We start from the raw sequence: 8,578 nt of genomic DNA on the forward strand, positions 1-8,578 counted from the left end.
TAGCCGGTTGGCCTTGGGCGCAACTTGCGTTCAAAGACTCGATGGTTCGCGGGATTCTGCAATTCGCACCACATATCGCATTTCGCTGCGCTCTTCATCGATGCGAGAGCCGAGATATCCATTGCCGAGAGTCGTGTCAATCGATATGGCGTGCGACAACACCCCATCCCACAAAACCCATTATGGGCTTGTGTTTCAAGATTCCCTTGGCGCTACGCTGCGCCGATTTTAGGGTTCATCCATCCTTCATCACGTCCACACCCCATAGAGGGGATGAGGCGATGACTCCAGTGGATTTTATCTCAGCAGCAAGAGCCGCCGCTTTTTTTAACGGGTTCACAAAATTGCTCGTTGTGTTTCGGTCTCGACAATGATCCTTCCGCAGGTTCACCTACGGAAACCTTGTTACGACTTCTCCTTCCTCTAAATGATAAGGTTAAATGGACTTCTCACAGAGTCACGGGCAGCGAACCGCCCGCATCACAGTGATTTGAACACTTCACCGGACCATTCAATCGGTAGGAGCGACGGGCGGTGTGTACAAAGGGCAGGGACGTAGTCAACGCGAGCTGATGACTCGCGCTTACTAGGAATTCCTTGTTGAAGACCAACAATTGCTGAAACTTACTAGGTTCCTCAAAAAGTTGCATGCTGGTAGCACACCAAGCTTGTGCCGATGAAGCTAGCGGCGGGGATGTGGATATGGACTCCACGGAAACTACCTCAATTGGGGAGACGGCCGGTTTGCAGCAGCTAGGTGTGACCGCCCCTGGTGTCATTGGCGGCGGCGTGGCTGCTGCGGATAATTGCACACAAGGTGTTCGAGTCAATGCCGCCCCAGTTTTGGAGGCTGGGATCTTTGGGAAAATGGCCACTACCCAGCAGCAAACCAATACTTCGAATGCTTGGAAACGGCTCGAGCATATTAAAGTCTCGGAGAGAGTCAAAAGAGGCCAATTCTCGACTGATGGGGTCACGGTGGATCTCAATCTGGATGTGATTGAGAGGAGCATCCACCTGTTGGAAAATGCGGTTGTGGGCAAGATTTTGGGAAGGAGGCTGCCGTTCTTTGTGCTCGAGGGCGAGGTGCGACGGCTGTGGAGCCGCTTAGGTGAGTTCCAACTATCTACTATTAGGGCTGATTGTTTTGCATGTACTTTCGCGTCGACCGAGGCTAGGGATGTCGTCCTTAGTGGCGGACCGTGGTTCTTTAGTGGCAACATTGTTGGACTTGATCGGTGGACGTCGGAGTTCTCCCCTAGCTCCTTAGAGGGTCTCTCCTCACCGGTTTGGATCCGGTTACCTCAATTGCCCCTTCAATATTGGGACCACGAAATGCTTGTCCGTATTGCTTCCATGTTAGGGGAACCACTTTGGATTGACGCCCAAATGGGCAATGTGGGGCGACGAGAGTATGCTCGTGTTTGTGTCAAATCCTGCTTTGAGTGTGGGCGTGTTGGCCATAGAAGAGAGCAATGCCCATCTAGGGTACCGGATGACAAACCAGGAACTAATGCCAATCAACCGGTGGCCGGGAAAGGGAAAATGGTGGCGAAGCCATCGTCTGCGAATAGCATTCAACCCCAAGCGGTGGGGGATGCTTCTACAGTGGGTACTGTGACGCCGAGCCCAGGTTCTGGCCGCTCGGACACGGAAGTTTTTGCTGGAACGTCATCCAGCAATGGTGCAGGACAATCGAGCCTGGTCTCCCCGTCAACACCGACTGCTCTGCCTACCCCAAATTCTGATTCTGCTGAGGATGAGAGACTCTATGGGCCATGGAATGTGGTGCCCCCGCATATGGGCCGGAAAACACAGAAGAAAGTTCAAACTGTGGAGAGATATCTACTTGGGGAAAACATCCCGAGACAGGTGGAGCTGTCCAAGATCAAGGAACCAGTGGGACGCCAGTTGAAAGAGAACTTCCGGCCGAGTCGTGGGGACAAAAAGCCGGGGGTCACTCATCCCCTGTTGTTTTCGGCTGGGGCACGGATGGCGGACTCGAGACCGACATCTTCGAGATCGGAGAGACCCAAATTGGGAGCCTCTAAAGCTCACTTTGATAAAGAATTGCAATCTCTGGGGCCAATTGAGGAGGCCCCTAGGAAGAGGCGTAAGGATGGAAGTGTGGTTGCTAGCGGCGGGGACGCTTCCCCTATGGTGGATTAATGTCTACAACCATCTTCTAGAATTGCAGGGGGGCTTGTAAGAAGTGCACGGGCAACTACCTGCGTCACCTTGTAGGTGACAATGAGGTGCACTTCATTGGTCTTGTGGAGACCAAAGTGGAGACTCTGGATCGTGCGGAGGTCGAACGAATTATTGGTACCAATTGGGACTTCTTCCATTACCCCGCGATTGGCAAATCTGGGGGTATCCTTGTGCTGTGGCGGAAGGATTTGATCAATTTTGCGCTACGGTTTGCGGATGATCAAGTTGTCATTGGCTCCCTTACGCCTCCCGGTGGGCTGAGCTTGACAGTTGTGGTCATCTATGGTAACAAGGATTACCTTCGCCGCCGAAGTATCTGGCACAATATCGATGCCCACTGTGCTACTACGGAGCCGATCCTTGTGGGGGGTGACTTCAACTGCTGCCTCGCTCAATCGGAGAAGAAAGGGGGGAAGCGGGTGACCCCGACTGCTGGGGTTATTGAGATGACCGAATTTATGAACAGTAATGACCTTCACGACTTGGGCTTTGTGGGACCCCAGTTTACCTGGTGCAACAATAAGGATGGCAATAGTCAGATTTGGGTGCGCCTAGACCAGATACTCATGAATTCGGATGGACTTTGTAGGGCCCCGCTTGCAATGGTGCATTACATGGGACGTGTTTCCTCGGTCATTGCCCCATTGCTTTTTACCTTGGGATCCATGGCAACCGCAGCCCCGGAGAGATGGATTCGGTTTGAGGACGTCTGGACGACCTATCCGGCATCTTGGCGTATTGTTTGGCTGAATTGGCGTAAGGTGGATGTGGGTACCCCGGCGAGTATCCTCAATCGCAAATGTCACCGAACGTTGAGGGCTCTGTATCATTGGAGTCGTCAACGCTCGCTCAATTTGAATCGGCATAAAATGGAGATGGAGCGACGGATCATTGAGTTACAAAATCTGGATTGGACGCTCGAAGGGCTTAGCCAGGATCATGAGGATGAGTTGCGGAGGTTCGTTGGTGAATTGAATGATACGTTGGTGAGATTAACCATTTGGTGGAGGCAGCGTGCCAAAGTCCGGTGGATCGAGCAGGGAGATGCTAACTCCCACTTTTTCCACTTGGCCTCTTCTGGCCGGCGGCGGGACAATAGAGTGGTGCTTACTTTACCGAACTGCGAGCAACCGGTGTCTGATCAGCAGACAATCCTGGATACCTTTACGACTTTCTTTCGGGATAAATGGAAAGATCGGCAGGCCTGTCTCACGGGGTGGCCTGTTTTTGGTAATGTTGTAAAAATCCCTGCTCACTTCAGTCCGTCCCTCACTGCTGTGGTTACGGATGAGGAGGTGTGGCATGCGGTGCACTCCATGGGATCCAACCGTGCCCCTGGGCGTGACGGCATTACGGCTTCCTTCCTCAAGTTTTACTGGGAGATTATCAAAACGGAAGTCCTTTTGGCGGTGCAGGAGTTCTTTTCTTCCAACTTGATGGACGGGCAGTGGAAAGAGACTCTCATCATCCTTATCCCTAAGGTTTTGAATGCGGATAACCCGACTAAATTTCGGCCAATCAGCCTTTGTCAAACCTTTTATAAGGTGGTCGCAAAGGTGCTTGTTCAGCGGATGAAGCCGGTGCTTGCCAGTATCATTGGGGAAGAGCAAGGGGCGTTCGTCCCCGGGAGATCTATATCCAACCACGGCCTGTTGGCGCAAGAGATCATAAGCAACTTCCAGCACTCCACCAAGGCGGAGGGGATGATGGCTTTGAAGGTTGATATGGAGCAGGCCTACGATTGTATGGCCTGGGACACGTTGGAGCATGTTATGGATTTGATGGGCTTCCCGGCGGCCTTCACTAAATGGGTAACCCAGTGTATTTCTTCTCCTAAATTTCAATTGCTGATTAATGGGTGCATGACCGAATGGATTCATGGGGCTAGTGGCTTCCGCCAAGGATGTCCGATTTCGCCATATCTCTTTATCTTATGCTCTGAGCTTCTGACCAAGGTGTTTGCTCAGCACGGTCAGACTCTTGGGGTTCAGGTGGCCCGGAACGCCCCGCTGGTGTCTCACCTTCTTTACGCCGACGATGTGCTCGTTTTTGCCATGGCTAGTGGCACCAATGCTCGGAGGACCATGGCGATCTTTGAGGACTATTGTGCCTGGACGGGGCAGCGGATAAATTGTGCCAAATCCGCTATTCTTTTTAGTAAAAAGTGCCAACTTTGGAAGTAGCGAAGGATTTCTAGGGATATTGCTTTCCGCCGGGTTCAATCTTTGGAATATCTTGGGCTGCAGTTGACTATGCGAAAAATGATGAAGTCTGATTTTCTTAAGGTTGTGAGGTCGGTCTCGGATAAGATTAACGTCTGGGGCCGAAGACATCTCTCTCTGGCGGGTCGAGCTACTTTGATCCGGTCTTCCCTTTTAACTATCCCGATGTATCTTATCACGCATACAAATATTCCTACGGGAACTCTCAATGCTATCGAGCGAATGGCAAGACAATTCATGTGGCAGAAGGATGCGGGCAAACGGGGCTTGCACTATGTGTCTTGGCCGGAACTTTGCCAACCAATTTCGGTGGGTGGGCTGGGCTTCCATGCCTCTGGCATTTGGCAAGGCCCCCTCCTGGTTAGATTGGCCTGGAATGTGATTCATGACCGGGAGTTGCTTCTCGGACGTACCATTGTGGCCAGGTACGGCACAAATCTTCGGAGTGAGACTGAGGGGCGTAGCGCTTCGACTACTTGGAAAGTTCTCAAGGAGGTAGCGGCTGCACTTCGCCCTATTCTCCGCTGGAAAATTTGGGACGATAGCAAAATTGACATTCTTGAAGACATTTGGATTGCCAACCGCAGCTTGGCTCGCTGGCCGTCGTTTGTTGCGGTGGACACCATTGAGGGCTGTATGGTGGGAGACTTTCTGGATGAGAACCTTGTATGGAAACGGGAGCATGTGTTGCATTCTTTTGGCCTGGCACTTGCTGAATATATCTTTGGCATTCCAACCCGAGTGGGGTAGGGGGAGGATTACCCTGAGTTGATCAACTCGCCGCTCGGGACCACCATTTCAGCGTTGGCTTACAGGGAGAAGTTCTTTCAGCTGGAGTTTGATTTTCTGTGGTTCAAAAAATTCTGGTTGCATCCGCGTGAACAAATGTTCTGGTGGCGTATCATACACGGTGCCATCCCGACCAACTCCTGGCTCTTTCGGCAGGGGCTTGTGGATCTCCCAAGCTGCCCGTGGGGGTGCAATTGTGAGGAGACGGTGCTGCACCTCACTGCTCATTGCGGGATGCTCATTTCGACCCATGAGGTGCTTTCCAAGTGGGGCTTTTCCTTGCCGATGTTCTAGAATTGGGAGGATATGTTGAATGGCCTTGCCCTCTCGGCCAAGATGAATGCGAGTGTTGGAAGACTCTATTGTTATGTGGTTTATCAAGTTTGGCAGGCCCGTAACGACAAAGTGCACGGGCGGGCGTTTGGCACGCCTGCGGTGCTTGCGGCTAATGCCTTGGTCATGCTTCCGAGATGTTTTGCGATGCCGGCCTGGGAGCAATGGTGCACCTTCCAGCCCTTTGGGCTGTCATCTTCCACTCATTCGTCCACCCCCCCCCCCCCCCCCCCTCCTGGGTGGGTAAAGTTCAACATTGATGCTTCGGTCCGTCCCAACTCTGTGGCCGGTCTGGGTGTTGTGGCTCGGGACCATGATGGTAAGCGGCTTATTGCCGCCGGGAGCCTGGTGGAGCAATGGGATGTTACGAGGGCTGAAATTCTTGCGGCCATTGCTATCCGGGGTGCTGTTGAAGATTGGATGTTCAATATTGATGGGATTATTATTAAGGGAGATTTCCGCAATGCGATTATGTGGCTCCAAGGGGCTTTCAACCGCCTAAACAAGCTCCATCTGAGGACTGAAGGGCCGGACCTCTCCTTCCTGCCAGATTTCCGCCAGGTGTTGTTCTCTAATGTCCCTCGTCAATGTAATCAGCTGGCCGACTTCTGTGCTAATTATGCCTGTTTTGGCAATTTTATGTGGAAGGCTTGTGATGATAGAAATGTACCCCCCTCCTTTTTGTCTCTTTTGAGGGGTGATAGTGACCAAGCCTAGGCTTTTATTATGTACTTTTTCTTTACTTTCTTTAATGCAATATGCAACTTTCAAGGAACCCAAAAACTTTGGGCTGATTGTTCCGATGATCAGGTTAGTATTGCTCCAGCAATTGAATCGTGTGGTATGGAAGTTACGACGGCTATGGAATGTGGTATGAAAGATAGTGATTCTGATAGCTCTAGGCGTGATCCAGCCCATGGTTCGGCCACCATTGATCACAATGCTGCAGTTTCATGCACACAAGGTGTTCGGGAAAATGTTCCCAAAGGGATTTCTGTGGCTGGGCACATCCCGCAACCAGCCAAGGCCCCGCCTATGCACCCTCGAGGATCCTCTCACAGCCCCTTTGCTTGGAACAAGATACATAATGTGCCCCTTGAAACTATGGACCAGAATGCATTTTTGCCAAGGATGGATCAACTATTGAGCCAGAGATGGACTCGGTTTGTGCTAACATTGCCAAACTTGATTCGGCAATTGTGGCCAAGCTCATGGGCAGACGCATCTCGTTCCCCTTCCTCCTTGGGGAACTCAAGAGAAGGTGGAGTCAATTTGGCGAATTCGAGATTGTTACGATCGCCCCGAATACATTTTTTGCATCTTCCAAAGCCTTGAGGCGAGGGATGCTGTCTTATCGAGCGGGCCGTGAATCATTGCCGGCAACATTATCAGAATGGACAATGGACTTCTAAATGCTCTCCCAACTCGCTTCATGGGCTTCGTTCCCCCATTTGGATCAGGCTACCCCAACTCCCTCTTATCTATTGGGATGTTAAGAACATAACTCGTATTGCTAATGCTCTCGGTGAGCCACTTTGGATGGACTCACACACTAGCACATGGGGTAGATCCTCTTTCGCACGCATTTGTGTTAGAATTGACATTTCCAAGAAGTTGGTACCGGGAGTTTTGATAAATGGGATCCACGGCATATTTTTTCAACGTGTTGAGTATGAGGGGCTCACAAACTTCTGTTTTACTTGTGGCGCTATTGGCCACGCCAATGGAAGCTGCCAACCCGACTTGCCGTCCAAAGGAGGTGCCCCCAACCATGCCCGATCACCACAGCCCGCCAAGACTCAAGAGGCTGGAACTTCCGTGCAGCAGCCCTCTTCTAAGGGGCAACCCCGAGCCTAGCCTCTCAGGAAATGCAGCCATGGACGGCCATCATGACTGTGAGCAGCTGAATGAGGATACTTTGGGAGATTGGAACTTGGTCACCCGGAGGAAGAAGGGAAAATCAAAGGGGCCTGCTCTGCTACCAGATAGTGAGCCGAATACGACAATCAAGCCGCGCCAACCCCTTCATACTGAGGCTGTTGCTCGACAGCATTTGGAAGATATATCCAATAGAATTGTCAACTTGGACAGTCGCCTTCCTAAGGATCAACGAATTGTGTTCAATGCTACATGGCCGACCCAGGACACCTCCCCTAAGACTGTGGATCTCTCTAAAAGACAACATAAGGCTTCCAAAGTGTTCATGGAGAAGCAGCTTCTGCAGCTTGGGCCCATTGCCACTTTGCCCAGGAAGAGGAGGAAGAACTTACAAGACGACACTGGCAGGGTCTTTGTCCCCTTTGAGGAACAATGATGCCTTTCCTTGATTCTTGCCTTTGGAGGCTAAGGGTGCTTATACTACGTCTGGCGCAATGGGATATCTCTCAGCCCTCGGGCTGTTTTAAACCCTTTATAGGTATCTCCCCCCGCTGGAGTGGTTCTCTAAGCAGTCTTAGTTTTTCTTGGGCAAGCAATTGGGGAGGGCCTCATTGTGATTCAAAGGGGCTTATCCTTGTCTTAGTTGCTTTCTTTTTTGTTGGTCATACTTGTATGGTTAGTGTTATAGTTTTAGACCTTCCCACTTTTATTTTTTGTCTTGGGAAGGCAGATAGTATTTCCATACTTGTGATGTACTCTTTTATCCTTTATTAATCAATGCAAATGCAACTTTTCAAGGAACCCAGAAACTTTGAATTAACACGGGGAATCTGCTGATGTGGACTTCTCCTTTTTGGGCTACTTCAATCAAGTTTTGTTCAACTATGTACCTAGGCAGAGTAACAAGCCTGCCGATTTCTGTGCCCGCTATGCATTAGATAGATCTTTTATTTGGAAATTTGTTAGTGATTCTGACGTACCTGACGCTTTCACCTCGCTGTTGAGGGAGGAAAGCGACCGTGTATAGTCTGTTGCCTTGTACTTTTTCTTCCTTCTTTATCTAATGCAAATGCAACTTTCAAGGAACCCAAAAACTTTAGCCCGGAACCCAAAAACTTTGGGGAGGTTCTTCATTTCTTTCCACT

General features: G+C 50.7%; 1 non-coding gene across 1 annotated transcript in view; it reads right to left on the bottom strand.

The window, feature by feature from the left end:
* LOC114580565 overlaps nt 1–133 on the bottom strand; it is a 156-nt gene extending 23 nt beyond the window's left edge. Inside the window, exon 1 of the ribosomal RNA XR_003702014.1 lies at nt 1–133. This exon is cut by the window's left edge and continues 23 nt beyond it. This is a non-coding gene — a ribosomal RNA (5.8S ribosomal RNA).
* Nucleotides 134–8,578: the final 8,445 nt, after the last annotated feature.

This window comes from Dendrobium catenatum, unplaced genomic scaffold (genome assembly GCF_001605985.2).
Source record: "Dendrobium catenatum unplaced genomic scaffold, ASM160598v2 fragScaff_scaffold_1101, whole genome shotgun sequence".
In the NCBI taxonomy this organism is placed as follows: Eukaryota; Viridiplantae; Streptophyta; class Magnoliopsida; order Asparagales; family Orchidaceae; genus Dendrobium; species Dendrobium catenatum.